Raw genomic sequence first — 22,400 nt, forward strand, 5'->3', positions numbered from 1 at the left:
CATGTATGGGCAGGAGCGCTTTCTCGGCCTGTTCTCCTGGAACGGGAAGGCCTGGGGAGCTAGAGAGGGCGGTGGCCCTGAGCAGCCCCTGGTGGCTTTCCCCACAACCAGGCCTGGTCTGACCGCCTTCTACGTCCTCACAGCACCATATCAGAGTCCCGTTTGGCAAGGAGCAAACCGAGGCGTCTCCAGCAAGGTCTCACAGCTAGGGAGCCACTGAGCTGGGGTCGTGCGGGCTGCTCTGGGTCGACGCGTCACACAACACATGTGACTTCTCTCCCAAGGCGCCCAGGCTCGCTCGGTCAAGTGGGTGTCAGCAATGCCACTGCTTGAGGCCCTCGACTATGCCAGGCACTGCCCTGGCAAGGTCAGTGCATGAGCACAGTCAGACCCCTCATAAGCCCTCTAAGGAGGGAAACTGAGGCACCACACACACAGGAGGGCAGGGGAGTGTCCAGCTGACTCTAAAGCTGGGCTGACCCTGCTGGCCATCCCGCCTTCCATGCCCAACTTAGCAGCAGAGGACTGGGGAGGGCTGCCCACTCCCCCTGGTATTGGAAACACACCATGTGGTCATCTGGACACACCAAAGTTCCCACTGGCCTCTCAGGCTGCTCCCATTGCCCAGGCTCCTGCCCCAGCCCACTGCCATCTCCATGCCCAGGCCCCTGTGCTGTGCCTCAGCTGGCATTTCTGTCATGGCCTGTGTCAGGGTGGCATTTAAAGCCAGGCCATGAGGGGAGCCAGCTCCCTCTCCCTCCCTCCCATCCCTGGGACCCTGCCTGTCCTGAGCTAGGCCAGAGATAAACCTCCTTTTTTGTCCCTCGAGGACCCAGGTGCTCTGCCTACAGCAGACAGAGCACCAAGCTTGGACTGGCCCAGGTGGGCAGCAGCAGCCCAGAGGGACCTGTGCCAAGATGGGGAAACAGGATCATGGGAGCCCAGGAGAGGTGCCCGACCCAGCCTGGTGGGCAGGAGGGTATTTATTTAATTCTCACGATTAGGAGAAGTTGTGAGTATCTCAATTCACAGATGGGGACACTGAGGCACTTCTTCACCACCCCAACTCCACAGAAAGTTTCAATAACTTGTCCCGGTCACCCCCATTAGTTTGTGGTGGAACTGGGACTCAAGTCACACCAGAAGGTCTGGCAGTGGAGCCCAGGTGTGGGAGGGTGAGCAGGAGTGGGAGGGTGTCCCTGGTGGGGGGCCGAGACCCACAGAGTGTAGGGGAGGGCGAGGGTCACATGGTGCAGGTAACCTGTGGCCCATCTTCAGTGCGCTTCCTGCCCCGGGCTGAAATCCTGCAAGGAGCAGAGGACTGAAGGGCGGCCTCTGAGCCTGGGGTCTGAACATTCCAGCTTGATTCCTGGTTGGAGTCCCGGCTCTGCCACTTCTCAGCTGTGTGACCCTGGGCAAGTTCCTTGCCCTCCCCGAGCCTGCAGCGCCTCGCTGTTAATCTACTATAAGTAGCGAACCTCCTGGGTGCCAGATCCTGAGACCCCCTGACGTGAAAGTGCAGCCGCTCTGTTAATGTTACTTTTTGCAATCTCCCGACCCAGGAGGAATTCCGCTGCCTTTGGCAAAGGTTGGATTCACCACACAGACCAGCCTGCCTGGCAGGCTGGGCTGAGGGGCACCTCAGCAAGCCCGGGGAGGCCCAGGGGAGGCTGACTTCACTACATCCTCTTACACACGTGTTGCTCAGAGACTGGGGTGAGAGGCACCAGCAGCCCCCTGGGCTCAGGGAAGGCCCTGCTGGCCCGAGGCCATGGGGTCCGAGAATGTTCTCGGCAGCGCTATTTATAAGAGGAAAGCCCTGGAGACAACCCAAATGGAGAGATGGGAAAATGCGTCGCGCTATGTCCAACACCGGAACACCCTGCAGCTGCCAAAATGAGCCCCAACCACACCAGACGTCAAGGGGCACTCCAGCAGCTCAGGGCTGAGGGAGAAATATAAGTCCCCAAGTTAAGCTCCACATGATCCATTTTATAAGGCTAAAAGGAGCTGGAGAAACATGCCTTTGAAGAAGGTGCAGAGTTGGAGAAATGGGGTGGGCCCTGCGGGGGCAGATGGTAGAGGGAGGGCGAACCGGCCAATGGTCCAGCCCTCACGGCGGGTGGCGGCTTCAAGGATGTTTATTATGTCATTAACAGAGGAACAGGTAAATAAAGAGGGCTTGGCATGGACTGTGGTGGGAGAGTGCCAGGAGCCATGGGGAGGAACCGACCCAACTCCATGGCTTGGAGTCCAGGAAATAAAAAATAGAAACAGTGCTAACATATATTATGTCCCCACCCCATCAACTGTAAATAGACCAACCCCCAGATGTGGGTGGGGGTGCAGCCCCAGATCGGCATAGGGTCTGCATGGTGCTGGCCTGGGGGAGCTCTCCAGGGAGGCTGCCTTTGCCCGGCTCCGCCACCCAGGCTCCTGGCTTGGGCTGGGGTTTTCTGATTCCAGTAAGGATTTGTCTCCACGTGACTCCTGGTCTCCCTCCAGTGAGTCCCAGACACCCTGTCCCTTTGAGTACTTCGTTGTCATAGACTCTCTGTTCCTTGGTTTCCTAAATTGGGGACACTGTCACGAGATGTCCTCCTATCCCTCATCAATGTGACCTGAATAGAGGGGACCTGCCTGGTATGACCCAGGCGCAGAACCCAAGGCTGCCTCCCCGCCTGGGCAGTCTGGCCTCCGGGAACCCCGGTTCCTCCTCTGTAAGGTGTGCCCCCTCCCTGGGTCGTGGGAGGGTGAGAGAGATGAGCATGCTACGCATGGAGCAGCCTTGATATCCACAGTGACATCAGGTGATCCGGGGTGGCAGGATGGGTGTCACCCCAGGGAGGAGACGGCACCAAACAGATGTTGGTAACTGAACGTACCCCCAACCACCCACCACTCTGCAGTGGGGTGGAGGAGCAGAGAGAGCAAAGCCCCCACTAGTGCCAAGCAACACCCTGACCTCCCATGAGCGTGCTCCCCACCCAAGGACGATGGCAGCATTCTGTGACTTACTGAGGTGCCACTGCTTCTAACAGTAGGCTCGGTGTGGAACCCAGACTTGGAGCAAACCAAGCCAGTTATCCCCTCTGGGGCACGCTGTATCTGGGCATGCCGTAAGCTACCCGGGTCAGGGGTGCAATACGTGGTGGGGAAGAGCCAGAGCTTATCAGCTCAGTACGCTGGGGAGGTAAGGGGCCTCTCAGACCCTCAGTTCCCTCTTCTGTCCAACAGTGATGGTGTTCAGAATAGAACAACATGAATGGAGACTGTTGTGAGGGGTGCCTAGACCAGAGTGCCTGGAACGTGGCCCTGTGCCCCACTTAGGAGCTGGTTAGAAATGCTGGATCTCAGGCCTCCTAGAACCTGTTGGATTAGATCCAGGTGGGGGGCAAGGAATCTGCATCTTTAATCCCATTTTTCAGGGGATTTTCCTGCAGCTCAAGTGTGAGAACCACTGGCCTAGATCAAAGATCAGGAGACATTTTCTGTAAAGGGCTGGACAGTAGAAAGCATCAGCTTGTGGAGCCATCAACTCTGCCTTTGTGGTGAAAAGGTAGCTGTAGACAATACTGAGCACATGGTGAGGCTGCATGCCAATAAAACTTTATTCACAAAACAGCTCCAGTGTGTGAACCCCGGCCTTAGAGCCCTGATACCCACAGTGCAGCCAGCATTGGGGGCCCTGCTGGAGAGCTGAGTGAAAATGCTGGCTCCCCGGCTGTCCCGCCTGCTGGGCCAGAGGCTGCGTGCTAACCCAACCGTCCTGGCGCCTGCAAGTTTGAGAGGCCCAGGGTGCAGCACACTGGGCACTCGCACAGGCCCTGCCTGCCCTTCTGGGTCTGATAAGGGGGGGTGGGAGGTGGGGAGCTGGCAGAAGGGGCTGCCAGGAAATCAGAACAAACCAAGGCGCCTAATTGGCAGCAGCTGCCGTTGCAACCAGAGACTTGTCAGCTGTGATTAAGCGAAGTTGCCTTTAGGCCAATCAACTTCAAAATTATGCAAATAGGGACACAAAGGAGACTGTAGGGATGGTGCTGAGCCTCCCCCGTGGGACCAGGCACTCTCAGCCCCCACCGCTGGCCAGGAGGGCCCACTCCAGTCAGCCCCTGGACCTGGCTCTCCTCCTGGGGTAATGGAGCCTCCCGCCCACACTCTCTGTAACTGGCACCAAAGCCGCCCAAGAGATGTGAGCCAGCAGCTGCAGAGAGCCAGGCCAGCGCCAGACACCCCTCTTCAGAGTCAGGCGCCCCACTGGTAAGCCCGGCCTGGGCCACTGTCCTGGCCCACAGTGAGCCAAGCCCAGCCTCGCCCAGGACACTCCACATCCGGGAGGGCTCCCTGGTGGCAATAGCCAGACAGCAAAGGAAAGGGGATGCTTCCAAAGGTGGCAGGAAGTGGCTCTCAGAGGCCCAGACTTGAACAGACAACAGCCTCTTCCTGTACCCCTCTACTCCTGGGCCCCTGGCACCCCAAACTGAGCACTCAGCCATTCCCAGCCCTGTGGTTCCCCATGTGGTATTGCTGCCTCCCCCTGCTGGTCCCTTCCACGGCCCACCTCCCAGGAAGAGGGAGTGGTGGGCAGCTGCTGGATTGGCGTGAGGGGCCAGGACACGGGGGGGGGGCAGGAGGGAGGGAGGACTGCCTCTGCCCCCCCCACCACGCCTGCCCTTCAGACACAGCCCCTCAGTCCCCAAGCGTCCCCATCTAGGAGAGTGGCAGTGTCCCATCATCTGCGGACACGGCGGGTGGGGAGCCCGGCTCAGGCCTGAGGCCTCTGGGTCCAGCGCTGTCAGGTGTCTGGCTGGGAGCGGGTGGTGCAGGCTGACAGCGCTGCTCAGGGCTGTTTCACTGGTGTTTTTCTTCTCCTGTCTGCTCCCCGCCCTTCCCAGCCTAGAGGCTCCTCGCCAGCACAGCCAGCACAGCCAGCACTTCCTCTGTTTAATCTTGCTTCTGCTCTGTCCTCCCCAAACTGGAGACCCATTCGGATTCTGAGTTTGTGCTCTGGAAACAAAAGAATTACTAACAAACGTCTGCCTGCCCCCGCTGAACGTGGAGCCCTCTGACCATCCCCAGGTGGGCTCTGGGGAGGTCCTGACACAGAGGATGCTTTCACGGGAGTAGGAGCAGGCAGGGGCAGGGCACAGGCCCCTGCCAGGAAGGCCCTGCCCTCAGGCCAACACTGCCCCGCCCAGCAGGGAGGGCCCCAGGCACATTCCCCCAGGCCGGGGTCCCAGCTACATGCTGGGAGGGGAGGCTTTCCAGGTGGCCCTCTTGGCTGAGGGCCACTCTGGCCGACTGTAGTGGGCTTCCTGCTTTCCCAATAAGACCACCACCTATAATGGGGAGAAAAGTGCTAAATGCCGCAGCATCGGCTGACATCTGGACGAACAGCCTTACGGAGGTCTAGTCGGTGCGCAGCTCTAGGGATGAGGGCTTGAAAGTTTCTGTGAAATGGAGCAGTAACATCACAGGGCATCTAGGAAAGACCTCTGCCAGCGGGAAATTCAGGCTGCGATGAGGCCTGGCAGAGGACCAGGGTGCAGGCTGGTCTGGGGGAGGGCACACAGCTGCCCTGTGACCTGAGCACACGACTTGACCTCTCTGGCCTCCCCCTTGTAATGTGGGGTGCCAACCCTGGCCTCTCGGGGGTGGTGTGAGGATTAAATGAGACAGTATGCATGAAACCCGGGCCCAACTGTGAGGGGTGGTCAATAGATGGTCAGCAAACAGGGCTTCCCGCCCTTCCCCATCCTCTCCCAGGCCTTGGGATTTGCCTAGAGCCTCACACACGTTCTCTTAGGGGGGCTGCACGTGACCCTGAGAAGTGGTCTGGGGAGGTTACAAGCCTGAGGCTCAGAGAGGCTGTCATTTCTGGGGTCACACAGCTGGACTGGCACCCAAATGTCCAGATTCTCAGCAAAGGGGTCCCTCCATGATGCCAAGCTGGCCATGCCTGGCACAATCCACACATCTCCAGTGGCTATGGGCGACCACAGACATTTGGGGCTCATAGGGCTCCCCATGCCTTTGCATCATCCCCTACTGTCAGCTGAGAGGAAAGGCCCTGGCCTGGAGCCCAAACAAGACTTCAGCTAAACATAACAGCTGACCTTCCTCACAGTGGAAACAGGAGAAAGACCATTGCTGGAGCACCTACTGTGTGTCCAGCCTTGTGAACAGCATTTGACTAATACTGTCTCCTTTAATTTCCAAAAAAGGACGGGTTTCTGCTCCCAGTTTGCAGATGAGAAAACAGACTCAGAGAGGCTGTGTCACCTGCCCAAGGTCACACAGCTGCTGACCTACTGGTCTTGGACACTATCTGATCTGATTTCCAAGTCAAGGTTATTTCTGGGCCTTAAGCTCTTTGGGGAGGAAGTGGTTGTGGGGAGGATCTGCCACTCCCCAGAATAAAACCACTGGGCATCTCCCCCTTTCCCAAGGCATGGAGGAAAACAAGAGACCATTTTTGGAATCAGCTGGTCCCACTTCCCGTCCCGCCGCTCCCCACACTCAGGACTTCCCGGCAGATCTGGCCCCTGGTTGAACTCCTCCAGGGACAGAATTCAACTCACCACAGCCCCTGGGGGCCATTCCCTTTCGGGGCTGTCCAGACGGGAAAGCTGGGAGGGGGCGTCTGCACTCCTGTCCAGCCCTCCCCCATGTTGGTCTGGCCTCACACCGATCATGTGTATTTTTAAAAATCAGTATTTGGCTCAAGTCATGAAAAGCAAAATCTACATTTAGTTGGGTCAGGAGGAGTGCAGTGGGCCACGCCTGGCAAAGAAAGGGGTCATCCTGTCGATATCCCTAAATGTCTCAGACCTCGCTCCTGGCCCCCCAGGGACATGGGATGGGGGACATCCAGGCCTAGGGGGGACTGATCTGGTTCCCATCCCACCATTACTACCAACATCCATGTGTCGTGAGCCAGTCGCTCCATTCAAAGCCTGTTTCCTGCCTGCCTCTCTCCCTCCTACCCATTATTCAGGCAGGAAATTTACTGGGCACCTACTAGGTGCCTGAGGACACAGGACACAACGAGACAGCCACACCTAGTGTGTCTAGGGGGTATGGAGATGCCTCGGTCTGGAGGGCAGGGAGCTCCAGGCCTCTCCACCCACCATCTGCACAAGGGGGTCCCCACAGTGCACCTGTCTCCTCTGAGGCCCCTGCAGACTGCTGGCTCCCCGAGGCTGGGGCCAGGGCCTCTGCACCTCTGATCCCCCCTGGGTGTGGAGGAGGAGGCGGCAGGGTGTCGGCGGAGTAGCGGGACCAGGAAGTGTGGGCGGGGTGGGCAGTGAGGAGGTAGAAGCCCTGGCCGGCCTCGGACAGTCCACAAATAAACTGCTCATCCTCTTCCCAACCGAGAGGGAGAGAAAATAGCTTTCACACTATATTTTCTGATTTTTTTTTTCACTTCACTGCTTCTAAATCGATCTAGAACAGATTGTCCAATTGTTTGAATTTCAGGAGAAAAGTCTCCTAATCTTTCCCTAGTTCTGCCCAGAATTCTGTCAGGACCCGGCCCTGCCTCAGTGACCCGCCCCTCAGCCAGGTCCCTGCTGGATGCCTGCGGTGGCCCTGGGCTTGCCCTCTGGCCTGTGGGCCTGCAGGGGATGGATGGGAGCTCACCTGGGCTGGGGGGTGGCCCTACACTCCCAGGTGGGGCCCAGGCCCAGAACCCACTGGAAATATCCTGTCCCCAGAAGGGAAGCCGTTGCTTCCCCAGGAAGGACTGACCTTCCGAGCCTTGCAAGGCAGAGGGGAGCTTGGCAGCCTGGGTGGGGCTGGAGGTTGCAACCTGCCCTCCTCGCCTGTCAGGAAAGTGCTCTGGGTGCTGGGCTGAACCACACAACGTGAGAGAAAGGCCATCACTCTCCTAAGTGACCATAGCAGCAGAGCAAACAGGTGTCATCTCAAGCACCCACAGGATCAACTGGATGGGGCTGCCTCGGGGGCTGGGCTGGGGCACATCTTGACTCCATGCTGTGATGGATTGATTAGCAATATCTGTCCTAGACACAGCAGCAGAAGGTGGCAGCCCTCAAGCCACCCATCGGCCATCCAGAGTCTACAGAGTTAAGTCCAAACTCTTTAACATGCCAAGAGTACTTGGAGATCAGGCCACTTCTACAGGCTCAGCTGCTCAGCTTTCAACAAGTGCTATGGGGCAGTCATGCTGAAGTACCGAAAGCTTCCTAAACTCCTTTCTCTGGGCTCCAACGTTCCCTCTGCTTCAGTGTTACTTTTGTTCACTGGCCTTGTCAACTCATACTCCACCTCCTTGGATGTCACCTCCTCTGGGAAGGCTTCCTTGATGCTCTGCCCCTTTCCCCAGGCAGAATTGCTCCTCCAGCCTCTGTCATCATCCAGGCTCAGGCAGTACCTCACACAGGACTCAAACCTGGGCAGAACGGCGACTGTGCCCAGTCCTCCTGCAGACCATGGGTCCTGGTGCAATCTCAGGAGCAAATAACTGTGTGACAGGCACATGGGCAGATGGCTTGCCTGCTCCTGACACCCAGCTGTTCATTGGCCACAGGTGGCAGTGGAAACCAGACTCCAGACAATAAAGACTCTGTTGTCCTTGACCTCTGGACCACAAGGGCACCGGAGCAGCTCCAGGGCAGCTCCTCACCCGCTCTTCCCAGATGCCAGCCCTTCCTTAGGGACTCACTGACCTGCATCTCTCTCCCCAGGAGAGAGGAAATTCAAACAATGGTGACAAATGAGTCCAGACATGTGAAGGGCTCGCCTCTGGAGCACTCTGCCTGGCCCCTCAGTAACCCTCACCCACATGTGACACAGGAGGGCTGCTGTGAGTCCCGGTTTACAGAGGAGGAAACTGAGACAGAGAGGAGCAAAGTGGCTGGGTGAAGCCACACCATGGTGAGGGGTGGGCACAGGAGTGTGGAGCCCGTAGCAGAACCCCTTCTGACCAGTGAGCACTTCTAGCCTCTCCTGGTGGGAAGAGCCACAGCTGCCAGATCCAAGCCCTGGCTTTGCCCCTCAGCAGCTGTGTGCCTGGGGAAGGCGCATCACTGGTGGATGGTCACCGGGCACTGCTCACAGTTGGACCAAACCAGGTGGTGTTTGCAAAGTGCCCAGGACAGGGCTTCAGCAATGACTTAAGGGTCCTGGAGCAGATCAGAGCTCCCGGGGGGGGCCCTGGGCACGGCGTGCTTGTCTTCAGGGCTGTTCTGTGGCTCTGGCATGCTTTATGCTGCCCTCAGGTTGGTGATGCCCCTTTCCCCCAGCCCCCTGCCCCATGCCTGGGGACCTCTGAGGAAGCCAGGCAGCCCATGAGCTGGTGCTCAATAAACTGCACCCGTGTGGCGCCATCCCCCACCCCCCACCCCCACTCCAAAACTTTCCGTGCAAGCTGCTGCCCCCTGTGTGGTGTCCAGCCCCTCCTCTGACTTCCCATGTAGCAGTACAGGCTACAAACTGCTCAGACACATTATCGGATGTGCACCTCCCTGCCTCCAAGGGAAGACAGCACCCTTCCCATATTACAGAGGAGGAAATGGAGGTTCAGAGGCACACCAGAACTTTCCTGGGCTAAAAGAGAGGAAACCACAGCCTGAACTCAGCTCTGTCCAGCTCAGAACCAAACTGCAGGAGACACCAAGTGGCCTGGGCCCCCACAGTTGGGCCACCATCCCTGGTTCCCTGGAATGGGGACAATAAGTGTTTGTGCAGAGAAAAGAGATCATATCTGGCTAAAAACTGTCTAACTCATTGCTCAAGGCCCTCAGAGGGAATCTGCCCCAGTTCTTCAGCCCCTTCCTGAACTGCCCTGACAGCCACCATTCATTCATTCACTTGCCCACCCACCCACCCACCTCTCCATCCAACTACCCATCATCCATCCATCCATCCACCTACCTACCCACCCATAGGCCCATTCATTTATCCACCTACTCAGCCATCTATCCATCATCCATTCATCCATCTATCCTGTCCAGAGCATGCCTGGGCTAGGAGCGACCACAGAGCTAAATCAGGAACAAGGCTGTCTCCACTCTTCAAGGACAGAGAGAAGCTCTGCTGCACCTGTGCCTTCAGGGTATTTCTGTTGTTGAATGCAGTGATGATAATAAGGACAGTGCCATTTGCTGAGAGCTGACTCTGGGTCAGGCTTTGCCCCAAGCCCGTTCCTTGGATTAACTCATTTAATCCTTGCAAGAACCCTGTGAGATAGGTGCTATCCCCATATTTAGATGCGGAAATGGGTTCAGAGAGGTGATGTAACTTGCCCAAGGTCACACAGCTAACAGGGGTGGGGACTGGGATTGGGATTCGAACCCTGACAATCCCTCCAGAGCTCTGGGGTAATAATGATGGTTATCAGAGTAATTTCTCTAAGAGCCTGAAACGTCGTATCCTTACTTCTGATCTTCACAACCACCCTTATAAGTTATTATTATTATTATTATCAACAGTACCAACTTTATTTCGAAAATGAGAACCCTAAGGTTCAGAGAGTGAAACAAGCAGCCAACACTGGCTGCAGGTAGGAGGTGACACTGGGGTGTGACCCAGGAGCGGGAGCTCCAGCCAGCTCTGCAGCACCACAGCGCTGGCCAGGCACCACCATGGTCTAACAGCTCGCTGGATTCATTTCCTCATTCAATCAGCAATCACTTCTGCGGAATCCCCTGCCCTGGAGGTTCAGGGATGATCAGGTTTGGTTACTGCCTGGCTGTTTCAGGGAAAGACTGGAGCAATATTAACAGAGAAACAGCTAAGTTCCTGTTAATAAAGAACACAGAGAGCTGATGGGTTTCTGAATGCACGCTGTGATAACTTAGTGCCTCCTCATAATAACCCATTTTGCAGATGAGGAAACTGAGGCTCAGAGGTTACATAACTTGCCAGGGTTGCAGAGTTAGGAACAAGCAGAGGGAGACTTGTCCAGGTTGGGGCCTCGAGCACAGACTTGGTGATCCCAGGCTGCTCTCAGGGGATCTGCCTGGAGCCTCCCCCAGGCTCTCTCTGTTGCCCTGACAATGGCCTCAGCTTAGAAACTTGGCTTGCTCCCCAAAGGCTTTGAGGCCCCAGGGACCAGAATCCAGGCAGTTATACCCAGATGACGCCACATTCCCAACCTGCTCCCTGAAAAATCAAAACAACAAAGACCTTCAGAAGCAAACCCAGGAGGGCGTGCTGGACTCCTGCTGAGTTGAAGGCTGAACACCACTGGCTGGGGACCCCTGGGACTCAACAATGACGCCATGCTTCCTGCAGATGGGAGAGACAGGCTCCATCCCCCCAGTTTCTGGATGCAGAGATGGAGTCTCAGAGCTGGAAGCTCCCGAACAGGCATTCAGGACCCATGTCCTGAAGCCCCGTGCTGTGGCCACAGAGCGGAGCGCGGAGCAAGGCTCAGCTGGAGGGAGAAGGGCACCCTAGGCTTCAGTATTGGTCCCTTCGTTCAAGCCTTCAAATTGCCATGTAAGGGTTTACTGTACATGCTCCCCTGCCCCATCTGGTCCAGAGTCTTGGGTTTCAGAGCCCTGTCTGGTGAGGACCCTGGTCACCTCACTTCCCGGAAACAGAGGTCGGAGGTCAACCTGGGGATTGCCTGAGGGCCCTGGAATGTAATGGATATGAAAGGGCTTGGTAACAAATCTGCAAAAGATAAAACCTGAAGATGCCACTCAGAGGCCATGCCTGTTGGAAACCTATTTCAATACTTTCTCAGGCTCCTCTTCCTGAAATGCCCTCTGCCCCCTGCTGCCTGGCACACTCCTACTCACCCTTCAACACCCAACCCCAAAGTTACCTCCTCCAGGAAGCCCTCCCTGATCCCTCAGGCAGGGTGGGACCTCACAGATGTGTTTTTCTTTTGCTCTCCTGCCCCCTGCAAACACTCTGTGAACCCCGCCAGGGCAGGGTCCTGTTTTCATTGTCTCTTGTCTCATAGGCCTGGCACTGTGTGTGGCACAAGGTAGACACTTCAGAAATGTCCAATGAATGAAAGCTAAATGCATTTTCTGTTGGTCTATAAGTCCAGCTGCACATGGAAGATTCCCCCGACAAAGGAAAGGAGCCTGAAATGAAAGCAAATCACGGTCGCTTCTGTAACCTGCTCAGGGAGCTGTGGAGGAAGTTCTCACGCTGGATTATGGAAGGAATTCGCCTTTATTTTTAATTTGTGCCAATATCTAAGAAAGCAGCACTTTATTTTGAGCCCATCATGCAACGAGGCGCTCTGAATCTGGCGCAGGAGACAAACTTTCCCAGCCCAATTTCCCAGTGCAAATCTTGCAGCAGCATAACAGCCTCTCCGCCCTCCACCGGGCAGTTCCCGGAGGCTTGCCAGGGAGGAATAATCAGATTATGTAGCCGGGTTTTAAAAGATCACGGTTTGTCTCATTTTCCAGGGAAGTGTGAACCAAAAAAAAAATTTTTTTTCCCCTCCCAGGTCTCTGTAAAGAGCTTCCAGAACTTAATTCAGTGTTAAATGGGTGTGATTTGGGAAACTCATGCATTATTTCTTAATTTCTTGAAGGCAAATTTGCCCGCATCTGTGGAGGTACGTGTGTGCATGCGGACAGAAGGGTGGTAATCGGATTGTGCCCCCCAGATGGGGGAGGGGAAGGGGCAGGCTGCTGAAAACACGCAAAGTAAACACTCCATTCATGTCTGAAGTCCAGAAATGTAGGAAGGGAAGCATTTGCATTTCATCTCAGCCTCTGCCTTTCCGCTTGGCTGGCCAGGGGAGGGGGACTCTGCAGCCTTTTTCTGCAGAGAGAGATTTCACCATGGAATGTTTGCCCACCCCCCCCTCGGTGGTCTCTGGACAACTCCCACCAGGCCTGCCTCACATCACTGAACATCCTTGGCCCTCAAGGGCGTCCAATTCACTGTGACCTTGAGCACATCACCAGCAGGCTTTGGGCCTCAGTGTTCCCATCCGTAGGTGGGTAAGCCGTCAAGCTTCAAGCCTCTTTCCAGGCCCCACAGCAGTAGCTCCTGGGGCTTCCTTCCATCACAGCCCAGCACCTGGGCCTGGGGAGATGCTAGAGTCTATCTTTGTCTGCTCCCCCAGCCACAGGTTATGGATAGTGGGGGCTCCCACTCCTAAGACCCTACTAGAGCCTTTCTCTGCCACAACCCTCATCTCCCCGTGTTGAATGGGAAAACCCAGGCTCGGAGGGCACCGGACTTCCAGTGAGTGGTGAAGTCAGGATGCCCAGAGGCCCTCTAGAAAATGTCCAAACTGGTCGCAGCCAAGGGAGGGGCTTGTCTCAAGTGAGCCAACCTGGGGCATGGGAGGGGCTACCTTAGGAGGGGGTAGGGGGTGGGAGGGGTGTTGCAGGAGTCACCACTGCCCCAGCCACTGAATTATTTATTCATATAGTCGGTCATCAAACAGATCCTAAGCCCTGGTCATGTCTAAGCAGGGAATCCCTGGGATAAGGTCTGAGGGGCCTTGGGGTCTCCTCTACCTCCCCAGGGGACTCACATACAGAGAAGGGGTCAGGGAATGTATGTGCAGGAGGGAGGAAGTCAGAGAAGGAAGAAAAGACGGGGGGAGGGAAGAGGAGAAGCAGGGCCCTGGGCAGGGTGAGACGAACACCTCCTGGGGCCGGTGAAGCCTCATGTCCCCAGGTGGGCATGTCCCAGAGTGGGCAGGGCCTCAGGTCACCCTCCTCACTTTCGCTGATTATAGATTTCAGGACCCCAGCTAACAGAAGAGTATTTAGGAAACAAGGCCCCACTTCTTAGGGGTTACCTACTGTTTCAGTAAGTTCTAGAAAGAGCAGCTGGGCTGGGGAAAGCCACTCTTTTAGGGGAGCTGGCTATGGGGATCTTAGTTTGTTCTAAGATCAATGTGAATTGGTTGTGTGACTCAGCTGGGGAGAAGCTAAAGCCATAGAGGCTAAATCAATAGAGGTAGACCATCCCCAAAATGGGTGGGGATACCTTCCACCCGAGCATAAGATGGTCCACAGTCTGGATCAGTCCGGAAGAGAATGGACAGGACATTGACTAGGAAGTGAGACTCAGGAGAGCCTGACCTGCAGTGGCTCACTGTGCTATGTCTGAAGAGCCGCCCTGATGGCCACTGGGCAAGGGCTGGGCTCCCTGTGTAGGTCACGATTAGGAGCCCGATCACAGCCGGCTTATTTTTAGTTCTCTGAACCTGTTTTCTCATCTGTACAACAGAATCAATGATGACTGTCTCACAGGGTTGGTGAGGATTCATGCAATGGTGGAGCTCAGTGCTTGCTCAGCACAGTGCCTGGCACTTAAGTAGGCCTTTGAGCTTTTACTGTCAAGTGCAGTCCTGTTGCTATGGAGGTGCGACCTTGCACCTGTGTCAGTGAAGCTGTTTATTACAGATGTAGACAGTTGAAGCAGCCAGATGCTAGTGTCCACTTGCTGCCTACCCCTCTTAGAAGCCAAGGACCTGGATGTGAGGCAGTCCTCGTCCACAGCATGGCCAGAAGTGAGAGCACGGCTGGTGAGGGTTTGGTTGGTCGTCCTAGAGAGTTGGAAACCAGGCTCCCAGCAGCCAGGCTCCAACCCTGACCATCCTCCTGGCTTCCCTGCCAACCTCCCGCTATCTTGAACCCACTGCCAGGCCCGGCGGTGGTGGTGCCCAGCTCCCCTCTCTGCCTCGCCCCAGCTGCACCATCTCCCCCTGCTCCCTGGCTCTGTGGCTGACCCTGCCGTGCCCCGCTCCCAGCCGCACCCCAAGATGCTTCCCCCACCCCTCCTGTGGATCTGCATCTTAGCCCCATCTCTGCCCAGAATGCCTTCTGCTCCCCCTAATTCTGGCTGATTCATGCCTGCCTTTTGGACCAGATTCCCCTGGCCTGGCCTCTCCTGGAGCTCTCTTGAGAAGGTACTCCCCGCCAGATGTTCCCCTACCACCTCGGCTTCCCCGAGGCAGGCTCCCCCTGCACTGGCTGGTCAGGGCTATTTCCTCAAGAGCGGCCAAGACAGAGCTGATGCCCTTCAGCGGCAGCCACGGGAGCTCACTGAGGGGCTGCAGAGCGGGTGAAGGAATGGATCAGTGGATGGATGGACTACGGGACAGAGCAAGTGGCTCTCAGCTCGTGTCTGGGCCAGGCCCCACTCCTCTCTCTCACAAAGGTCTGTGCAGCGCGGCACTGCCTCCAGGCCTCCTGTCCAGGCCCGCTGCCTTGATGAGCTTCAGGCCGGGTGGCTTGGAGAGTGGGGGTAGGACACACACTGACACATTTTCACCCATGCACACACACATATACACACATATACACACACACGGCTCCAAGCCAAACTATTTCTCTTCACCTCCCAGTCAGTCCAAACCTCCCAGACACTTGGGAAAGAGCTGAGGAACTTGGTATGACTGGCAGAAACCCCTAACGGGGGGCTTTCAGCCATGGCCAGGAAGGGCAGGGGACACCTGGCTACAGAGAACTTTCTAGCCACCGCTTGTTCCACACTCAACACCCAGCCAGGACAAGCACAGCAAACAGCCTGTTCAGAGTCATGGATTGCTTGCAGGGAGGTGTCCTGCCCTGATCCAGGGTACAGGGGAGTGATTCCCCCAATTCAGGACAACCCTGACCAGCATGCAGATTGTCTTGGGCTGGCACCAGGGACCAAGAATCATTCTGATTCTGGCTTTAAATGACATTTCCAACCAAACCCTGCAGCCTAACCATAAGTAAAAAGTCTCCGTGTTTCACTGGACTGCCTGCTTCCCAGCCACATTCAGACCATCTGACAAGTGAAGGGAGGGTGAAGGAGGAATTCCCCTTAGCCTGGGTCTGAATGGAGCGCAACTTGCTGATCAGCAGTATTTGAATTGCAGCCTGGAGATTCAGAGGACAGCAGTGACTTAAGAGGTGCTGGGGTCCAGGCCCTCACTCTATTGACTAGGAAACTAAGGCCCAGAGCAGGGCAGGCAGCTGCCCGAGGTCACACAGCCAACAATACACTGTGAGAACTTACAGGGCCTTTTCAGTATGACCTCACGGCAACCTTCAGAGGTGGGAATGTCTTCCTGCTTTACAGACGGGGAAGCAGAGGCTCAAAGGGGTCAAGCGCCTTGCTCAAGGTCACACAGCCAGGAGAGGGAGGGCTGGAGGCCATGGCTGTAATTCCCGTGCAAGAGCTTTCTGCTCTTCCCATCCTGGTCTGGGCTTCCTGGGGCAGGAGCAGTCAGTCACTAAGCCAAGGGATCAGAGAGGCCCTGAGACAAGGTAGACAGACATACTCCCACGGCAGATTATATAAGTCCCCTTCCCGCCCGAGCGCCCCAGGGGTGTGTGAGCAGCCAGCCCCGCACTGGGACCGGCGGAGGGGCCCGGCCCACTGGCCAACACCGGCTCTCTCCAAAGAGATGACAGTTGGAGGCGCCAGTTCGCTCTGGCTTTTGTCCCTCCTTTCTTTTTTCTTCTGTATGAGTAACAAATACTAATACTAATAATGATAATAATAATAATAATTAGAATAAATATAACCTGAAGACGCTTGGGGTCTCGCTGCCATGGAAACCGCTGGCGCTAATGAGCTTCAGAGGCCGCCGCGGGGCCACCCGGCCCTAGGCGCGGGATCAATACTGATTCGGCCCTGGGAGGCGGCAGCAGCTGCGCCGGGGCCCCACAGCGGGCGGGGAGCGAGGGGCCAGCACTTGGAAGGGCGTTCCGGATAGCCCGCACCGCCCAGCTGGGACCCCCGGACCGGCGGGTCCCCGGCTTGGCTCCGGAACACTGCCCGGCGCGCACGGGGCTCCCGGCTCGCTGCGCTCCCGGACTCGGTCCTCGGACGCCGGGCCCCTCCGCGGACGCGGATCCGGCCCCTGCCGCCTCGTCCGGGCACGACGCGCCCCGCACTGCCCGTCTGCCACGGGCCCGGTCCCCTCTTAGGTTCAGCGACCCCCCCGACCCCGGTGAGCCCTGCTGCGGAGCCCAGTGCCAGGGCACCGGCTGCTGGCCTGGCTCCTGTCCCCAGCCTCTCCCCTGGCCGACCCGGGCCCCTTCCCAAAGCATCCCGGGCCCCCCGAACGCGCCTCTCCCGGTGCGCCCCCCCTCCCTTCCCCGGGCGCCCGCACCCCTTCTCAGGAGCCGGGGCGCCGAAGACCCCGCCCCCTGCCCCCGGCCCCCAGCCGGACCCAGGCCCGAGCTCCCCGCCCCCGCGCGCCCCCGGCCGGCCCGTCCCGGGCGCCGCTCACCTCGTGCCCGCCGCCCGCTCGCTCCTCGCGCCGCCGCCGGGAGCCGGCGCCCGCGGGGCTCAGCCGCCTGTGGGGCGCGGGGCCCGCCCCGCGGTGCCCCCGCCGCCGCCGCCGCAACAGTTGTCCCGACTGCGGGGTTCGGGGCTCGGGGGCTCCGGCGGGCTCCGGGCAGGCGCCCGCTGCTAGGCGCTCCAGGCACGGCGCGGCGCTCGGGCTGGGGCTCCGGCTCGCGGTACGACCGCCGGCCACATGCCCCGCCGCCCGCCGCCCGCCGGCCCCGAGCCCCGCGCCGCGCCCGCCGCCGCCGCGCGCCCGCTAGTCGGGCCCCGCGCTCGCCGCCGCCGCCGCCACTTCGCTCCCGGCCGCCCGCGCCGCTCCGCGCCCTCTGCCGCCCCCTCTCTGGGCTCGCGCCCCCGCCGGCGCCGCACCGCCCGGTTCCTCTTTCGCAATCCCCGCCGGCCGCCCCCGCCCTCGGCTTCCCCGCGCGCCTCTCGCGCAGCCGCCGGCTCCCCCCTCGCCCCTCTCGCGGCGGGCGCCTTCTCCCCACTCCTCTCCGTCCTTCCCTCTTTCGGTCCCGGCTTCCCCTCCGCCTCCTCCCCTCTTCTTCCCCCCACCCCCCGCCCGGCCCACATCCGTCTGCCGGCCTCGGGGCGCACTCACCTGCCGCCCGCCCGGCTGCTCCCCAGCCCCGGCCTGCGCCGACGCCAGGCCCTCCTCCTCAGCGGGCGCCCGTCCTTGCAGCCCCGCGCGTCCTGCCGCCGGGGCCCCACCCGCAGGGCGCCTCCCCAGGCTGGTCTTCCCAGCCAGACCGCACAGGAGGCGGGCAGGGCAGGGCCAGGCTCAGGTGGTCCCGGGCGGGGTCGGAGTTGGCAGGAGGATCCTCACACCGCACAGGATCCTCTGTCCCGCGTCCGGTGGGGAAAGCGTAAGTCCTCCGACAGCGGTGACACTGCTTGGCGTCCCCTCTCCTGTGCCAGCCCTCCACTTCCCTCCTCACCTGCAGCTGTTCCAGACCCCCGGGGTGGTCCCAAGCCGGGGAGCCAACCTCAGCAGCCCCTTCCTCTGCCCCTGGCCCAGGGACCTCTGGAGGTGAAGACGGTCATGTGGGGGATGTTGCAGCCTCTTCAAGGACCCCGCAGAGGGAGTGGCCACGAGGATGGCTTACCAATGGGCCATCTGGGCCAGTAGAGAGGGTTTGAGCGCCCTGGAGGGAGGGCAGGTCCATCCCACACAGTGCGAACTCCATGAGTCTCCCGCCTCTTGGGTCTGGCTTCGTTTGTACAGGCATTGATTGACCCTCAGCACAAACCGGGCCGAGCCTTCATGCACTCTGCTTCACACATTCCTCACCACCGTCCTGCACAGTGTCCTCCACCTTTTACAGACGAGGCAGCTGGGCCCCAGGGAGCTTGGGGCTAGGGCCCCTGCCCTGAGGCACACTCTGGTGGGGGCTGAACCAGGATCCAGCCCAGGCGCCCTGACCACCAAGCCCAGGCACCCCACCTGTGATGACGGGTCAGAGCGGTGCCACCCTCCTAGTCCAGAGGATTAAATGAGACAGGACACTCACCGCAGTTCGCCTGCAACCTGCCAACCCTCCCAACAGGGGATCCACTAGCCTCCCATGTTATGATGGAAACCTAGGATCAGAGACATTAAGAAACTGGCTGAAGAGCCCAGTGCTTATGAGGACAGGACTAGGGACAAGAGGTGGCTGTCTCTGAGCTCCCTGCAAGCAGAGGCTGTGTTCTGGGGCCATCACAGCTGTATGGTGTGTGTAGTGTGTATGTGTGTATATGTGGTGTGTGTATATGTATATGGTGTGCATGTGGGGGGTGTGGTGTTTATGTGTGTGTGTGTCTGCATGTGTGAGGGATCTGTGTGTCCGTGTGGCACACCCAGAGTGTGTTGAAAAGCCCTGGTCCCTGCACCCGCCTCTGCCTCCCTTCACCCCTCACATCTCTGAGCAGGCCTGTGCCTGTCCAGGGTCTGGGTCTGGTGCTGGATGCACAGAGAAGAAGGGAGCTCACTGCCCCGAGGACCCTCACAGCCACGTTGGGTGACTGCACAGGAAGCTAAGCCCCTGGGGACCTCGACTTTCTACAGGCTAAAGTACACCCACTCCTTCCTGGCATATGCAGCCCCGTCCCCATGAGGCCCAGCCTCCTCTGCAGCCAGTGCCCTGAGCTCCAACCACATCAAGCCTTCTAGTCATGGGGGTCCCCTGGTTGGCCTCTACACGGACTCCCGAAACCTCCCTCACTCACCTACTGTGCGCTGGGCCAGGCTCCCCTTGCTGTGCCCCCAAGGCCCTGCACCTTCACCTGCCCTGAAGTCGGGCTCCACCACCAAGGACAAAGCTATTTTACCTTCTTGAGCCTCAGTTTCCTCATCTTCAGAATGGGAATGATTCCACCCACCTCAACGGGTCAAGGATTACGTGACACTACCATATAGGTAACAGTCCCATTGCTTAACCCAAAATAAATGAATGCCTAGCACTTAGTAGGTACTTAATGTGCATCAGTGTCCCTTCTGTTATTCCAGGGGGTTCCAGGGTGGGCAGGAAAAAGAGTGGGCTTTGACTTGGGGCTGAATCTCAATGTGGCCACTCGCCAGCTGTGTGGCTGTAGGCAAGTTCACTGACCTCTCTGACTCTTGTGCACTGGCTGCCGGTGGCTGCCATAACCTGTGATCACAAACTCGGTATTCTCTTACAGTTCTGGAGGTCAGAACCCTAAAATCAGTTTCACTGGGCTGAAGGTGTCACCAGGGCTCCCAACCTGGAGATTGAAGGGGAGAACTCTTTCAGCTCCCAGTGGCTGCTGGCATCCTTGGCCTGTGCCTGCCTCTATCTGACCTTCAAGGCCAGCCTCTTCCAATCTCTCTCTGTCCCGTCTTCGTGTGGCCTGTTCCTGTGTGTGTGTCAAAGCTCCTTCTGCCTGCCTCCCAGTAGGACGCGTGTGATTGTATTTAGGACCCAGGGCTGACCCAGGATAATCTCCCATCCCCAGATCCTTACCTTAATCACATCTGCAAAGCTCCTTTTTTGCTTCTTGCCGTGTAAGGTAACGTCCCTGGGTTGCAGAGATTGGGACTGGAGGATTGGGGAGCATTTTCATCCCTCCATGCTGGGTGTGTACCTGTGGAGGCAGGACGGGGTGCTCCCAGGGCCCTGGGGAAATCAGGTGAGCGGAGCGTGTAAACTGGCATATGTGGACATTCAACAAATATTTATTGTCTCCACTCAGGGCTGGGCTGGGAAGGAGGGAGAAGTGATGGGGGGAGAGGGGGCCTGTGCAAGTAATTACACAGACCTCTGTGGGGGACATTCACCCCCTTTGCTGAGCTCCTACTGTGTGTCGGCCGCCAGGCACTCCTCCTTCACGGTTGCCTTTCAGCCCAGCCCTATTTACTATTTCTCTGCCTTCGGAGGCCTGCTCCCCCGCAAATGCCGCTGCTCACCCTGGCAGGCGGTCGGCCTGGCGGATGACTCACGCTTTCTCCGTGGAGAGCAGCCTTTTCAAAGGGCTGGCTGGGGAGGGAGCTAAATTTAAAGCCATGCCTCCTGAGAAGATCACCTGCCATGTCAAGATCACTGCCATTTAATTAGAAGTTGGGAGCACGAGGCGCTCTGCTGAGGTCCGGCCCATAAACCCCCTTTGGGGGGCAGGAAGGCGCTTGTAGGCCGGGATCCTGGGGTGGGCAGGGACGGGCTCCAGTTTGAGTGTGACCAGCTCTGGCCCTCAGCCTCCACACCATCTTCCCCCCACACTCCCTGTCTTAGGGAATAGCACCCCAGGACTCCCCAAGTCCCTCCTTCTCCCTCTTCAAGATCTTGGGGTTCCAGCCCCAAGACCCTATTTCCCAAATTCAAAACATGGAACCAGGACACAGAAAGGTTTGAAATTCTACCCCCCACCCCAAATCACCCAAAGAAGATTGGCCATGCTGGGATTTGAACTGCTGGCCTGGTTTGGGGGCTCCTGCTCTGGACCACCTGGTTGCTCAGGTCCTCCTATGGAGTGGACAGAGGTGTGAGCAAGCCGCTCAGCTCTCTGAGCCTGTTACCTTATCAATCCAAGGTGCTGACATAGCCACGCTGCCTCCACTGCTGGGGCAGGTGCTTTGAAAGGCTCTTGAGGGCATCATGTCCACCCCCCTTGTTTATCCTGAAAAGACAGGCCCTGAGCTGTAGAGAGGGAGACCGGACCCCGGGGCCTGGGGAGCACGAGGGGCAGCCAGCAGCCAGGTCTCTGCCTCCCAGCCCTGCCCCCTCTGAGGGAGGAGGCCAGTTAGGTCACAGCTGTCCTGTGCCCCTGCTGCTCCCACTCTCCCAACTGGCCACGGGAGTCACATGTTGCAGAAAAGCCTTGGTCTCCTCAGGATGGCAGGGCCTGGGCATGTGGGTGGCAGGGCTGCCCAGCGGTTAGGAATGCCGACGCTGGCTCTGGAGCAGAGCTCTGAGCTTGCACCCCCACCAGGGCCCAGGCCACGCTCTCAGCCTGTTTGCTGGTTTGTTGATCTGTGGGACGTTGTCAGTCTTGACTGCTCACGGCCAGGAGCATAGTAAGTGCTCAGTGTGTGGAAGCCGCTGCTATGGCTGCCTGGAGTTCTGGAGACCTGGGGGGTTGTTGCTGGGTCCAGGAAGGCCACTCCGCAAGGCTAGAGGCACTGCAGTGACACCAGCATGTGCCGGGCCATAAACTCACTGCGGAACCCCCACGGGGCCTTCCCGGCTCCCCTTCCCTGCTCCCGCCTGCCTCTCCTGTGGTCACAGTGTGAACAGCTTCTCTTCTGGCCCTGACAGGGAGTCTGGCCCAGAGCCACAAGGATCTAGGGCTTCTGTCTGCATCCAAAGTGCACATGGCAGCCCGGTTCTAGGATGGGCCCAGCACCTTCTCCCCGAGGTTACTCCGGGATTACATTATGTGGCAAAAGGGTATAATAATCTTGCTGATATAATGAAGATTATTAATCAGTTGACTTTAAGATAAGGGTATTATCTGGTAACAAGCTATTCACACAAGTCCTTTAAAAGCAGAGTTTTCTCCAGCAGGCAGCAGCAGAAATCAGAGAGCTGCCAGCGTGAGAAGGGGTTCACAGGAGGACGGCTCATGCTGAGATGGCGGGGGTCAGAGCCAGGAGGTGAGAGCAGCCCCCAACCAGTGGGGTGCTGGAAGAAATGGGGACCTCAGTCCTGCAGCCTCCA

General features: G+C 58.2%; 1 protein-coding gene across 5 annotated transcripts in view; it reads right to left on the minus strand.

Annotated features, from left to right (window-relative positions):
• Positions 1–22,400, minus strand: part of SHISAL1 (shisa like 1) — a 130,548-nt gene that overhangs the window by 56,626 nt on the left and 51,522 nt on the right. Inside the window, exon 1 of one of the 5 annotated variants that reach the window (XM_017670210.3) lies at positions 18,186–18,313. The exons of 2 other annotated variants lie outside the window; for them this stretch is intronic. The gene's annotated coding sequence lies outside the window, so the exon portion shown is untranslated. Of the gene's footprint in view, positions 1–17,188; positions 17,513–17,848; positions 17,969–18,185; positions 18,314–22,400 lie in introns of those variants that run through there. 2 more of the 5 variants (XM_037006801.2, XM_037006802.2) reach the window with 2 other exon arrangements.

Source organism: Manis javanica, chromosome 10 (assembly GCF_040802235.1).
Source record: "Manis javanica isolate MJ-LG chromosome 10, MJ_LKY, whole genome shotgun sequence".
Taxonomy (NCBI): domain Eukaryota; kingdom Metazoa; phylum Chordata; class Mammalia; order Pholidota; family Manidae; genus Manis; species Manis javanica.